Raw genomic sequence first — 16,021 nt, 5'->3', positions numbered from 1 at the left:
AAGAGGGATTTGTTGGCTGATATCCCCAACCCAGAGAGCCATGCCAGAGGGCTGGTCATCAGAGAGCAGCAGAGGGAGTTGCCTGCTGCTGTTAACCCGGAGAGCCAAAGCAGAGGCCCAAACAGGGTTGAAGGCAGAGGGGTTTACCCGCTGACATGTCTACACCAGAGAGCTGGACCAAGAGGAACAGTGATAGGGCTTGGGGAGAGAGGGATGCTCCTCTGGTGCGGATGATCTCCCAGCAGAGAGGCTTTAGGGATTCCTGCTGGGAAGAAAGGGGCTGCATGCCAGCTGGAAGGGCTTGGGTGGTTGTCCTGGCTGAGGGATAGAAGAGTCTAGGTGTAGGGGAAGACACCAACTGAGAGTCTAGGTATAGGGGAAGACACCAGAATGTGGTATAGAAGGATTTCCAGCAGAGAGAATGGGAGGGGAGGGGATCCCCCACTGAGAAAAGCAGGGTTTTAAGGACTATAGGCTGGGTATGGAAAATTGACTATGTTTGAGACTTTTATTATGAAGTATTTGGACCATGTTATTATAAACCTGCCCCAAGGAGAGGCGGAATTGAGACAAGAAAGCCTGAGTGGAGTTGCCGGGGACTCCTAAGAAGGTAAATTGAGGCAGATGCACTTGCTGTGCTGCAACCTGCTGCAGGAGGGTGCTCCAGGCAGGGTTGTCCTATGACATCCCCACTGTAACTTATTTTGTTTTTCCATTCCTTGTATTCTTACCTGTAGAATTTGACTGCCCCATTCATAAGTGTGCAAGTGTAGTTCCTGTAAGTACAGATCCTTCCTATACAGTGGTTACACCTGCAGTCCTAAGGGCTGGTTGAAAAATCTTCCATCAAAACTGTTTTTCGGTGGGAAATTGGGTTTGCAACTAAATTACATTTTTCACACAAAGTATCTGCTCTCTGCTGAAAATTTAAATTTTGCTGAAAAACTAGATGCCCCAAAACAGAAAAAGTGCCAACACAGTGCCTCAGGCTCCCTCCTCTTCTATGGGCCAGACTCCTCAGCTGGACTTCATCTCCCATGATGCACGGCCATATGACTGCCATGATACACCACCTCCCTCAGCAAAGGTGAGACCATGGTGTGCCATGGAAGATGTAGTCCGACTAGGGAGTCCAGCCCACAGAGAATACTAACAAGAGGCACCTGAACTATAACTGCCATGAGGCACTGAAGGGGCACTTCTGAATCAAAGTATTTTTGTTTTCAGCCAAGATATTTTGAATTTTTGATATTTCTCTGAAAACGACATTTTCTTCAGCAAGAAAACTCCCTTTTTCTAACTGGTTCTACCACTTCTATTATACATCCATAGCAGGACAGTGTCCTTTTAAGATATAAAACATGTGCTGTAATATATACTTGAGTTCCAGTACCTAGTGTATTGAACAAGTCAGCCGTAACGGGCTGTGGAATTTGAGACAGCCAAAACGAAACTGAAAACACATTCAGACTAAAGGCCAGGATGGGTGAGGATGCCATAGAGTTCATAGAAAGACGAAGGGCAAAAAAAATGATGCCATCTTCTCTTTCTGCCTCATTTGGCACATGGAACATAAATGAGAAAGCAGGTAAAATATAGTACAGATTCTAAGTGGACGAGTAGATCAAGTAGAAACCCATAAACACCTGCACATAAACTGGTCAGGTTTACATCTCTTTAGATAAGGGGTTCCCAAACCTTTTTTGCTGTGCCTCCCTTTCTCCATGGGAGTCACATACCAACCCCCCATGCCAACTCCTGACCATCTGGGACTCCAAGGGGAGTGGGCTGCAGCAGAACCCAGCTGGCTCCATCTCAGAAGTAGCCCATGGCAACATAGCGCAGAGTGGACCAGGGCTCCTCACTCTCCCTGGCCAGTGCCTCTTGCTCCCACAGGCTCCAGATCACCTTACTTAATGGACTAGACAAGATGTGCCTAAGAGGTGGGAGAGGAAAGATTTGGCTCCATTGCCTGCCAACCTGTAAGCACCACCAGGAAGGACAGCACAGGTTCCCCTTTCCTACAGTGTAGTCAGATCCACTGCTCCTGTGCTTTCCTTGAACTCCTGGAGGAATGGCTTCCAAAAATTACAAGGTCTCTTCATTACTGCTGCTGCATAATATCTTGCCTCTCACAGCACATAAAACCACAATTTAGCCAAGAGTCTGATGATTTTCTATTCATCGCATTAAGGCTTCTGAACAAAATAGATCAGGGTGCCCAAGCAATATTAATACTTGATTTAGCAGAACTAAATCCATTTATTCAATTCGTCAAATGCTTTAGAAAAACAATTAATTTCCTCCCCACACTTCCCATTTAGTAAAAGAGTTTTTCTCCATCAGGGAAACCTCAGAGCAATGGGTGTTCTAAATCACCCTGATGGAAATAGCTCTAGTAGCTTGAGTGGTGTGTACAGCAGCTCATTCACATGAGACCGCTCTAAAAGTAGGATAGCTTACATCAGGACTATCAAAATAAAGCAAGTATGAAGTGGAGTAAGACCACAAACATTTTGTAGCTGGGCCATTACATTTGTTCAGGGGAAGTTTTGGTTACAGATCTGTAGTCAGGCTACCCAGCTCAGGTTTATCTCTATAAGAGAGTGAACCATAACTGCACATCATTTGGGGGAAATTTTGGATTAGGATCTTTACTTTGAAAGCCATCACAAAAAATGCAAGCATATTCGTAAAAGCTTTGAGTTATCATTCTAGGAATGGGTGAAGTGGTACAGACCAAATAAAAACAATCTGAACTGCTTTCCCCTAAAATGTAAACCAAATGAGAACCTTTTCTGATATTCCAAACACTTCAATACATTTCAGACCTGTGAATTTAGTCCTGCCAAAAGTTGCCTGATTGATAGCCCTGGAGAATGGAGTCCTCTATTTATCTATGGAACAAATCTCTTATGGCTATGCAAAATTCTTCATGCTGTGCCCTCTCAATACACTCTTTTTAAATGGACCTGTCTGCTTTTGCATTTCCTGCCATGGGCCAGGACCAGAGGCACAAATAGAGCAAAAATGGTTTATAAATTCACAGATTCCAAAGACACAAGAGACTGCTCTGATCATCTAGTACAGTGGTGGGCAACCTGCAGCCCGTGGGCCGCATGCGGCCCATTGGGCTAATCCGCTGGTGGGTTGCCAGACAGTTTGTTTAAATTTGCACGGCTGCCCACAGCTCCCAGTGGCCGCAGTTCGCCGTTCCCAGCCAATGGGAGCTGCGGGAAGCAGCGACCAGCATGTCCCTGCAGCCCGCGCCGCTTCCTGCAGCTCCCATTGGCTGGGAATGGCGAACCGTGGCCACTGGGAGATGCGGGCGGCCGTGCATGCGGATGGTCGATGTAAACAAACTGTCTCACAGCCCGCCAGTGGATTACCATGATGGGCTGCGTGCAGCCCGTGGGCCGCAGGTTGCCCACCACTGATCTAGGCTGATCTCCTGTATAACACAGACCATAGAACTTCCCCTAAATAATTCGTAGAGCAGATCTGTTAGGAAAAAAATATCCAATTTTTATTTAAAATTGCCTGTGATGGAGAATCCACCACAACCCTTAGTAAATTTTCCAGTAGTTAAAAATGTATCCCTTTATTTCCAGTCTGAATTTGTCTAGCTTCAATCCAGCCATTGGATCATCTTATACCTTTTCTCTGCTAGACTGAAGAGCCCATCAATAAATATTTGTCCCCCATGCAGATACTTATAGACTGTAATTAAGTCACAGCTTAACCTTCTTTGCTAAGCTAAATACACTGAGCTCTTGGAATCTATCACTCTAAGATATTTTTTCTAATCCTTTTATTCATTCTTGTGGGTCTTCTCTGAACCCTCTCCAATTTATCAACATCCTTCCTTAATGGTGGGCACTAGAACTGGACCCAGTATTCCACCAGCGGTCATACCAGTGCCAAGTAAAATAACCTCTCTGCCCTTACTGGAGATTTTCGATGTTTAGGCATCCCAGAATTGCATCTTTTGGCCTCAGCGGGTATATCTACACAGCCATTAAACATCTGCAGCTGGCCCGGATCAGCTGATTTGGACTTTCAGGACTTGCGCAGCAGGACTGGCTCCTGGGCTGAAAGGTAGCACCTTGGACAGAGCAGTGCTGGGGGAAGGGCAGAAGGAGCTGGGGGAGCTCCAGCCAAGGAAAACCCCAGGCTGCAGGCCTTGCTACAAAGGGCCGAGCAGGTGCACAGGCCCGAAGGGGAAGCGGCCCAGGGACAAAATCTGACAAGGGGAGAGAAGGAGGGCAGGGAGGCTGCCGCTAGAGGGTCCCTGGGTTGGGACCCAGAGTAGTGGGTGGGCCTGGATCCTCCCCTCCTCCCTTGTCCTACACCTGGCTGAGGAGGAGCATGGCCTGATACAGGCGGTGACTGGCCTTTGTGACAAAGGGACTAGACTTTGAGGCTGCAGCCGGCCAATAGAACAGGTGCAGATGGAGGACTGCTTATAACACCAGACCCCCAGAAGGGGGTGAGACCAGAGCAGTGGGCACTGCCGGAGGGCAGTGTCCTGAAGAGGATGCCGCCGAGCGGGGAGCAACGTGGGTCCAGACACCAACAGGGGAGCAGACGACGGACGGGACACCACCGGCAGAGGGCGCCCCGCAGAGGACAGAACTAATTCCCAGATGTGCCAGCGGGAGGCGCTGTGGTGGTGAGTCCCAACCCCGTCACACCTGCAAACAAATGTACATTATGGTAGCCTTCATTTAATTTAAGCAGAATAATTTAATAACCCAGATCAGCAACAAGATATGTCAGAGGACTTAAAATAAATATACATTTGATATTCACTTTGTTATCTACTTCCTATTCTCCTTGAAGTCATTGGGATTTTGCCACTGACTTCAAGGGGTGCAAATTAGACCAGTATTTATTTGCTGAGTCCTGATTTACCATTGTGTTTCCCCCTACAGTAGCTGATGCAGACTGTCTGCAAGAATTGTTAAGCACCAGACTAGGTTTCCAAGGGTGGTGGCAGAATCCTTGTCATTAAAGGTTTTTAAGAACAGGTCAGACAAACACCTCTCAGGGATGGTTTAGACCAGTGGTTCCCAAACTTGTTCCGCTGCTTGTGCAGGGAAAGCCCTGGCGGGCCGGGACAGTTTGTTTACCTGCCGCGTCCGCACATTTGGCTGATCGCAGCTCCCAGTGGCTGCGGTTTGCTGCTCCGGGCCAATGGGAGCTGCTGGAAGCAGCGCGGGCCGAGGGACGTACTGGCCGCCACTTCCAGCAGCTTCCATTGGCCTGGAGCAGCGAACCGCGGCCACTGGGAGCCGCGATTGGCCGAACCTGCGGACGCGGCAGGTAAACAAACCGGCCCGGCCCGCCAGGGGCTTTCCCTACACAAGCGGCGGAACAAGTCTGGGAAACACTGGTCTAGACATGCTTGGTCTTGCCTCAGTAGCCTACATTTCTGTGATCACATGAAAGGATGTACTCTCTAGTCTGCTGAGGCAGGACCAAGTACATCTAGACCATTTAGTTGTTTCTTACAATCAGTTATCACTATTTGCCAGGAACACACAATTTGGGGACTTGGCTACACTTGTGAGTTACAGCGCAATAAAGGAGCCCTGGGCACACTAGCTCACTCCCCGTCCACACTGGCAAGGCACTTAGAGCGCTCTGACTCCGCGGCAACAGCGCTGCTGGTACTCCACCTCGGCGAGAGGAATAACGTTTGCTGCGCCTTGGCTACAACGCCCGGGCGTCAGTGTGAACGAGGTGTTGTGTTACTGCGCTCTGATCGGCCTCCAGAAATGTCCCATAATCCCCTTAAGTCAAGTGGCCACTCGTCATTGTTGTGAACTCCTGTAGGAATGTGGAAATGCCCTTTCAAAGCTCCGTTTCTGACAGCCGGCATGCAAGCCATTACTGGGAATGCTGTGTGAGAGAGAGGCGGGGGGGCAGAGGAGGGGAGGTCTGCTGCTGTCTGAACTTACAAGACAGCATGCTGACATGCTCTCAGCCCCCTAAAAACCCTCTCTCTCTCCCCCCACATACACACAACACACTCCACCCCACTCCCCCCATTTGAAAAGCACGTTGCCGCCACTTGCATGCTGGGATAGCTACCACAATGCACTGCTCTCTGTGGCCATTGCAAGAGCTGCTAATGTGGCCACTCCAGTGTGCTGTCAGCTGTCAGTGTGGACAGACTGCAGCGCTTTCCCTACTGCGCTCTACGAAGGCTGGTTTAACTCAAAGCACTCTACATCTGCAAGTGTAGCCATGCCCATAATCTCAGGGACTGGCATGTAAATGAATCAGAATTGTTCCTGCTAGGCTTTGTTCTATAATAGAAATGCATGTGTACTTTTTATCCTATGTATATTGACAACTTTTGGTTAATGACTTGTCTTCTTAATAATTTTATTTTTTAACAGTTACTTTCCCTTTAAAAGCCGCCCCACATACACAACAAAAAAGCAAAAGCAAAACCATATTTTTCTATATAAAATGGCTCTCATTCTTTCCTTTCAGTGTAATACGTTAGTTGAGAGCCAAGAAGTTGTCAGGTTTTTTTTAATGTTTAAGATAATCTCCTAGAGCATCCAATTTTACACTGCTTTTCCCCCGTCCCGCTGTCACTCACATTCTAGAATGTCACAAAAGAAAGTGTCTGACTACATTAATTACAACTTGTTAGCCTTCCATGTAGTTATAATGTTATTGAGGAAATCAAATCACTTGGAAAATAACTAAAGAGGAGCTGCGCTGGTAATGCAGAATTTTTATGCACTGCACATCAAAGCCATAGCTTTGCAAGACAACAGAAAGTGACTATTATACAGAATGAGAGAGTCAAACACTACTTGATCCTTTGCCCTTTGAATGTTTTCTTAATGCAATACAATACTTTTTTTTTATCCTGGAAAGAGCAGTTGAACTCTTTTCAGACATTGCCTTCTTATAGGGTATAATTACAAATCAGTTCTCAAATTATAGTATAAAGGGTTCCTTAGGCTAGATAAAACCACAGTTCTGAGTCCTTACCAATGCAAATATTCCAACTGACTTTGATTGATTTGAGTAAGGAGAACTAGTGTGAGTGAGATTTTGCAAGGTAGAATCCTGAGGCCCCATATCTAGCAAAGCACTGGGTTCATACCCAGCATTAAACATGTGAATATTCTCATTGATTTTCTGAACTAATCAAGTACTTAGGGTAACGAGCACACATAACTGCTTTCCTATACAAGTATTTCAATTCATAAAAACATGCCCTAAAAACCCAGCAATGAGTCAATAATTAAGCATGAAATCATCCATTAGCACAAGATACTTATAAAACACTGACTGCCCATCAAGGTATGCAATGTTGCGGTAGCCATATCGGTCCCAGGATATTAAAGAGACAAGGTGGGTGAGGTAATATCTTTTCTTGGACCAACTTCTGTTGGTGAGAGAGACCCATTAACACCCCTCCAGTCATAGGGAGGAAAGTAAGGGGGGACGGAAAAGCAAAGTTATGAATTTAATCCTGATGAGCCAGGGAGCTTAAATTCATAACTTTGCTAGACACTAAAAATCACAGACTAAATAGAGACACTGGATTTATGGCTTATTACAATGATCTATACCCCACTAACAATCTCCCCAGCTGCTTTTTTCACCTCCTCCCCTTCCTTTCCTCCCTATGACTGGCCACTTCACCTTGAATGGTCCTTTGAAATACTTATGCTAAACACTCTGTTCCATCTTGTATTTAGCTGTGACACTCTGAGTAAGTTTCCCAGACCTGTATCCATCAATGTGTCATGTTGGTTGAAAACTGATTAGACCTCAGTGATTTTGATACTTGCTTCACTTCTAAAATGGTAACTATATGGGAAAGTCCTTTGAAAACCCATGTCATTAACAAAATATGATTCACTTGAACAAAGAAAACACTGGCAAAATTATGCAGAATTCAAACTCTGTTATCTCTCTACCTTAAGGACATTTTCTTCATTCTGAATTATGAATGAAGTGTAACTCTTCCTGCTTCAAAACACAGTAATGGAAGGAAGACACGGGAATTGTTCAACTTGATGAAAACTATTTGGGAATTTTGTAAGGGGGCTGACTTGATCATCAGAGCTAAGAGAAATTTTAGGGCAGATCCAGGACCTCTTCCCTGAGGTGATTACAGTTTGGTCAGTAATGTTACAGTGGAGGATATGGTGACAGCTGCCAAGACTCAAGTTGACAAAGCCAGAAGGTGATTGAATCAGGAGGTGGCTAAATTTGTATGTGAATGGGGAAGATCAGTAATTACCCATAAAGAAATATTGTATTGGGTACCTGAGTTTAGGGAGAATAGGGTGCACCCCTGCAAATGGGGAGTTGATATATTTTTGGCTGATATTAGGGAGGAAGTTGTTTGTTATTTGGAACCTGACTTTGGGTCAGGAGGTAACAGAAGAGCTAATTCTGGCTCCTCCTTGTGGCAAATGTCCAATGCAGGTCTCCATTCCATAGGGGTCCGGTTCCCTGAAAAGCCAGAGTTGGAAGTGGACTTAGGGGAAGGTATCCCCTATAGAGGCTGAGGAAAGGGTCCTAATGTCTGGTACAGTAAGGACCCTTTTCTTCAGCCTCCCTTAATCCTCAGAGGAGAGGGTCAAAGCAACAGGCAGGGACAGGTGAGGGTTGACGACATCCCTCCCAAATAGGTAGGAACAACTGAGCACAGAATAATGACAATCTGCACTGTATGATGTATAGCTTGGTGTCTCCTAGATGAGTTAATAAAGCTGCGGCCTAATTAAACCACATCACTCTGCATCTTGTGTTTCTTCCCGAGTGGCTGGTATGATGGAATCTTTACAGGTATGAGAGAATTGTTTCAGCAAGCTAGGTAAAAGTATGTCTGCACTCTCAATTGCTTCACACATTTTGGCCTTGCCTTTGACAACCTATCCTATTGGAAAACACGAAGTTAAGAAATTAGAAAAAAATGATAGGGTTTGTCTTGCATAGTAGAAGGGACCAAACTTTATTTTACTGTACTTTAACCCAGCTAGAGATGGTCCAAAAATGTGAAAATTTTGTTTCCTTTTTTATTTCATAATCAAAAATTTTGAGAAAGTTCATTTGAATTCTGAAATTTTGCGATGAGCTAATCTCTGCCAAATACAAGGCTTTGGCACAATCCACGATTAAGGTTAAAACATACTTTGCTTCACCTACACTGCAAGATCAGATCATGCTGGGTTTTAAGATGCACAGATGGGTCTTCCAAGATGGTAGATCTTCAAAGTGTAGATAGAACTACAGGATTAGTTGTATGAACAAGGAGAGAGAGGGCATTAGGACTACAGCTGTGCAAAACTCAGTTGTTTGTTTCTCATGGGTTTGGTGAAACTTTCACCCATGGACTTGCACCTATTAGCAGTATTTTGAGTTTCAGATTGAAACAAACATGTTAAAAATTCAAACATAATCTCCACTTACGCATGGTTCCCATTCAATGGTTGCCTGAAATTCAATCCAAGCTTGTCCAAGTCTTACTCTAGGTTTGCTCAAAAGTTTTGAAAGGTTGGGCAAACCTGAGCCAATTTTTGTGTTTGTAGCAAAACTTTCATATAGCTATATTCAGGAGTGGAGAATATACAAGACAAATCAAAAGAGCTATTTTGTATTCCTGTGTAATAGTGACCCCAGGGGAAGGAGGCAGAAAGGCCATGGAAGTGAGCAGGTTTAATTTGCAGTTTGCACAGAAGTATTTGAGAAGTCTGACAAAGAAATTCAATAATAACTCTTTATCTTAGCTTGTTATCTCTTAAGGACAATGTGGTATCCTATTGCAAAAACAAAGAGGCATCCATCCTTAAAACAGGAATCCCCAGGGCCAGTTATAAAGTGACAAAGAAGCAGATGATTCATTTTTCACCTTTGATAAAAAAGTAAGTTTCATAAGTGTATCTAACTAAGTACCTGGGTAGGCAGTATCATATTGTTTTCTTGGAGGCCTAGATTTTTTAACGTGACTAGTGATTTGGAGGGGCCTCAGTTTCCTGGTGCTTAAATTTGACACTCCTCGAAGGGGGCTGATTATTAGGAAACCGCCCTTTACCAATTGAGGGCCTGATGTGCAGAGGTGCTGAACATCTGCAGCTCCCTTTCACTTCAGCTAGCACCTCTGAAAAAGTCTTCGCACTGAAATGCCCCTCAAATGGCAGCCCCCAGCATAGCATTATTATCTTCAAGGGTGTTGAGTTTGCCCCTTCTGGTTTCCACTGGGATCTAGTAGCCCATTCCAAAAGACAAGAAAACAAAATCAGAATAAAGTAAATGGATCTTCATCCCTATTCATATTGACATCCACAGCCATTCCTCTAACAGCACAGCTCTTGCAAATGAAGATTCATACAGGGCAGTTCATCTAGTGCCACAAACTTTAAAATACTCATTCAAGCAGGGGACCAGATAGTGTGCAAGATAGTATCTCTAAGTAGTTTGTCAGCTCTCTAGTGGGTCTCCCTATGTTGTATTGCAACAGAGTAGTCAAGAGGTACAACGTCAATCAAATGTTGATCTTGCCGGCCCTGCCCACCTGTCGCCATATGTCCCTCCCCCTGAGGTATTACTTCGAGGACAAGAGTGACATGTGGCTGGAAACAAAGGGTGGCATGTGACCCCTCTAAAACTCTCTCCACCACACTCTACCAATTAGAGTGGATTTCATCCCCATAGGATGTTCCAAGAGTGGGTTTGATAAATGAGGGCAAGTTCAGGGGTAGGGAGACCTGTCCAAAAAAGGGTCATGTGACCCCTCTATGAACTCCTCCACCACACTCCACCAATAACAGTGGGTTTCACCCCTGGAGGCCCTTCCTGAAGGGAAATGTGCTATACTTATTTTGATTGGTACACAAGGGTCTAGGCAGGAACTCCCAATCTCTGGAGTTCAACAATTGGCCCATTGGCAGCACCACCCCCAGAAGCCCGACTGCTGGGTGGAAGATGGAATCTTGTTTCAAGAGCATGTTTTTTTAGAAATTGTGGAAATGCTGAAAGAAAACTTGGTCTCCTTCACCACCCCCAGGAGAACTAAAAGATTCCTTGTAGCTCTGATGATGCTTGGTCACCTGGGAAGAAAGCGCTACATCAGTGACAGTTCTGAGAAGGGGAAGGAGGGAGATGATGGGTGCTTTGGAGAGGTGAACACTTTTCTCAAGCAGCCAAGAAGCATATTAAGACTTTGAACAGAAGATAGGTAATAGCTGGGCTTTCAGGCCAAGATATATACATTTTACACAAACCGGCTCAAATAAGTTTTAAAAGAAACAAGACTGTCCTTTCAGATGCGGATGCTCAATGGCAGGCAGATTTGGTAGATACACAGCAGTTCTCCAAACACAACAGCTGTTTTAATACATCTCAACAGCAACAGACATTTTATCTAAATATTCCTGGACGGGCAAGACAAGACAGGTGGTGAAGTATCCACGGCTTTTAAAACTATTTTCAGTAAAGGTTGTGTACTCAAATATTACAAACCCAACTGGGAAAAGAATTTTTAAACAAACCTTTAAGCAAACTGTTAAAGTGACATGATGTTCACCATTTTGTTACTAATAATGAAGTCACAGCCCCAGCTTTAACAGAACTTTAAAATTTAAGGTGTGGAAATATTTTACATCCCACCACACTTTTCAGTACATTCACATGTTACCTGAGTTTATGGAGAGTTACAACCAACGTTTTCACACAGCTATACATACCAGACCCATTGATCTTAGCCACTCAAATTCTCTGAAGGTATGGATAACGATATATGGAGACATTTTTAAAATAAAACCACTGTTGTCTCTTTTAGAAAAGGTGACCCCATGAGTGTATCTAAAACTTTTGAGCATTTGAAAAAGGTTGTGAGCAAACATTTACCATTGAGCTATACATAGTGGAGGGTGCCTTACCCATGTAATTTTTTTAAAATTAAATTAATGGAGATATTCTGTCTCCTAGAACTGGAAGAGACCTTGAAAGGTCATCAAGTCCAGCCCCCTGCCTTCACTAGCAGGACCAAGTACTGATATTACCCCAGATCCCTAAGTGGCCCCCTCAAGTATTGAACTCACAACCCTGGGTTTAGCAGGCCAATGCTCAAACCACCAAGCTATCCCTCAATATACAAGTTAAGAGATTTACTGGGTCTTTTTACCACAAAGTATTCCAAAAAGTTAACCCCAAACAGGACAGGATTTACAGATCTGAAAATATTCTAGCTCAGAAAGGAAAGAGGAGAAAAAAGCAGTAACTGGTGTAATGAGGTGGCTTGACATGTTTAACAACTGGGTGGAAGCTTCTCAACTCTGACATTTAGACGTGAAAGAAAACAATTACTATAAAAATGAGAGATGGTGGTTTTTACATCACTTTGCCCTGCAATGCCAGCTCTGGGATTTTCTCCCAAAACACCAGCCCCAACTTTGCAATACAGCTAGCTAAGCCCTGAGATCTCTCGGGGTCCTGGGATGCAGGGTAAGTGAAAATACAATACCTGCACAGCTGGAACAAATTACTGAATCATATGAATAACACTGTGGCTAGTCATCCAGGACTGCCTGTGGTGATCATGAAATACAACATTGTGGGTAGAAAAGTTAGAATTAAAACCTCTGATGTTGCTTATGCATTTTCTACCAGAGACAAGCAAGCAAATATATTGGGTTGGGGCCCCATTCACAGTGTCAAAAAATTCTCTTCTTAGCACACATCAGTTTGTGAAGGACTTTTCTATACCCTGTTATGCTGCATCTTCATCTGAGGAAGGAACAAGTTTGTCACCATCACATATGATAAACCGCATTAGCCCCCTGTCAGTAAACACTACAATCAACACCATCACCACTGAAATAAGGACAGACCAGAACAGACACGCCACCTGCACTGCTAGAGAGAGCAGGGTTTTTTTAAAAGCAACATGCTATGATGACACTAAAAAATTATGGGGACCCCAGTGTCTACAGAAACTATTACAAAGCCTAGGCTGGATATGCCTCTCCTGGATATCATGGGGCCTCCATGATATATGGGGCTGGCATGGGCAGAATATTCCATAGCCTCTTTTGAAAAGCCATATCACTTTTGAGGAAGGGGCTAGAAATTATTACACCCCACATAAAAACATCCACTTAAAACATATCCAGAGACATGGTTGGCCATGTCTCCCAAGCTGGAGAAGGTGAGTAACCTGGCTACATCGGAGGGATCAAGGCTGATGTATATTAAAAGTAGGAAGCTTAAGAAAAAGAAATTCATCATACCTGCAATGCACAGGTCCCCCAGAATCCTTTAAAAGAAGGGCTTTGACACACAGGACCAGCCATGAGTAGAAGACCAAGAGGAAGTCTGAGACAAATAGGACACACTCACCACCTGGTAAAAGATATTTCAATCAATATGGCGGTTATTCACTGCAGCTCTGAAGAATTAACCAAGTCTAAATTAGACTTGTTCCAAATAGCCCCTACGCAGACCAGCATCAAGAAAACCATCTACATCGAGATACTGCTTCTATTAGCCATTATGGAGGATGACCTCCTTGATATTTTATATCAGGGAATGGCATAGATTATATGGATTTAAACAACACACTACTGTACATTTGTTGCAAGATTGTAAAAGAAGATGGAATGGCCTTCAACAGGGGGGCTAGATGGGTCTGGTGAATTATCCTGTGGCCTCTATTTTCAATCATTAGGACGTCACATTGGGAAACTGCTTCATAAGTCAAAGCAACAATTGTTACCCTTACAGGGCCTTTATAGAGCTGGTGCCCAGTTACAGCGACACCACTCTTGCCACGCAATTTTCCACCCGCCTGTTTTACCAAGACTCTCCTGGACAACATGAAGCAATGGAGCTGGATGGGTTTGTGAGGCGGGCAAACCTGATGATCCAGAGCAGGAAGATAGAGCTGTTGGGTCATCTACACAGCAACCTATTTTTTCAAGAAAATAGTGTGGATGTGAAAATTAAACTGACATGCAGTAAAGACACTTTCTGCTTAATGGGTGATGCAACCATGGCTTTAAGCTACCAGTTATATCAATGTTTCTTTTTGTAAAGGAAGTATGGCTGGTACGCAGAGGCCTTGCTTACTGCTAATGCTATATACCCCTGTGAACCATGTGGAAATGTAAGTGTTTAGCATTTCCGCAGAGAACCTGTTCTTGGGGCAACTCCCCAAAATGCTTGTCCTTGGGTTTGGGGATAATATTGCCTTTAGTGGAAACTACACTGTAAATCCCTTTTACTTTAAACATTACAATATTAATTTTGTGGCCTTATATGTGGATGGTGAGCAGATACCAGCTAATTCACTGCAACCAGATTTTGAGGCCGGAAATTGCATGTGAGAGTGTATGAATTTGGTGCAGAGGGCTGGTAAATGCATGAATGATTGTTCTCCGTTGATCATTTGTGATGGGTTACACCTTGTTTGCCTTTGACGTGTCTCCCGACCAGGAATGCGCCGATCACTATTCCCTGATTAAAACAGGGAACCTGAGAGCAGAAATACCTTTGGCAAAGGCTTTGAAAGACACCATCAACATGTTTGTGTATGGGGTTTTTGACAATGTCAGAGTTAAATCAGAGGGGAAATGTTCTGTTTGACTACATGTGAATATGGACACTGTACAGCTAGCATGTGTTTTATCAGTGGACCCTTTCACAAAAGAGAATTTCTTAGATGTGTACCTTTGTGACTGATTTCCAGGTGGCAGGCTGTCTCGGAGACCTCTAGGTTTGATGGTCAACACGCATCCACGGAACTAGCCAGAGGAACACTGGCTTGCCTTGTGCCTGGCAGAGCATGACCACGGAGTTTTCTGACTCATATGGACACCCACCATACAGTGTGTTTTTTCCTAGAAGCGTTATTAATTTTTAAAACAAAAATGCCACTGACATAGTGTTTCACACTAGACAATTATAAGACCCCCACACACTCTGTCACCTGCAGCTATCACTGAATGTTTTTCTTACATCACCATAGCAAGGTGCTACCTTTTGACCAGATCTTAAAACTGCATTCTAACAGCTTAGTGCAAAAGGAGCGGATGGCGATGAATTTTGTAAAAAATAAAAACCAAAATCTCAGGCACATCTAGACTTGCTGAAAACACACACAAAAAACACATTTTGCACAGAGTAAAACCCCCAGTGTTTTAAACACCCAAAACCAAATAGTTTGCAACAAAATACTTTCAAAAACCACACACTTATATACACTCCTCATAAGACACACAAACATTTTCCCATAGGAAAAAAATAAGAGACATGGCATATGCCACTAAATCACACACAAAAAAAGCATCAAAAACTTGTATAGTGGGGATGCTGAGAGCCATTGAACCAAACTGTAAACCCTGTATATGATGGAAACCACTTCAAGCCAGGGGGTGAGGCAGCACCCCTAGTTCCTGTACCTATGTACAGGGGTGCTGGATTATGATTATTCTGTTTTTCCCCCACCAAGTGTTTTGACCTTCTGGTTAAAGACCGAGCAAAATTTTGGTTAGTATTATTCCCCAAGTGCACAACACCCTCCCCCATCCTCTATACAATCTATTTAATACTGTTTTTTTAAAACCCTGCTATTAAACACAACTATAGTTAAAATGGGGTTTTACCTTGTCCTGGTAAAATACAGCTTGAAATTCCTGTTTCCATACTAAACAGACCACACTTCAATAAAGACATGTACTGCTATTAGTACAAAGAGTAAAAATGTATAATATATTTTCACAGTTATAAAACAAGAAACATACCTCATCTTGTAGTCCAGCAGCAGCTATTCTGTTCAAGATGGTTTCCATTGTAAAAAGACAGTCTCCAATAAAGCTTAGGTTTTTATACCAAGCTACCTCTTGTTTCAAAGGGCCCTCAATGTCAGTAGTTAGCAGGTTCATTTGATCACTGCAGCTCTTAATCAATAGATATATAAGGAATTTATGTACTCCTCTTCAAACATTCCCTTTTGTGATCTGTGGGTGCAAATTAAATT

The sequence above is a fragment of the Emys orbicularis genome, chromosome 7 (genome assembly GCF_028017835.1).
Source record: "Emys orbicularis isolate rEmyOrb1 chromosome 7, rEmyOrb1.hap1, whole genome shotgun sequence".
Taxonomy (NCBI): Eukaryota; Metazoa; Chordata; order Testudines; family Emydidae; genus Emys; species Emys orbicularis.
Note: the sequence above shows the minus strand (reverse complement) of the source record.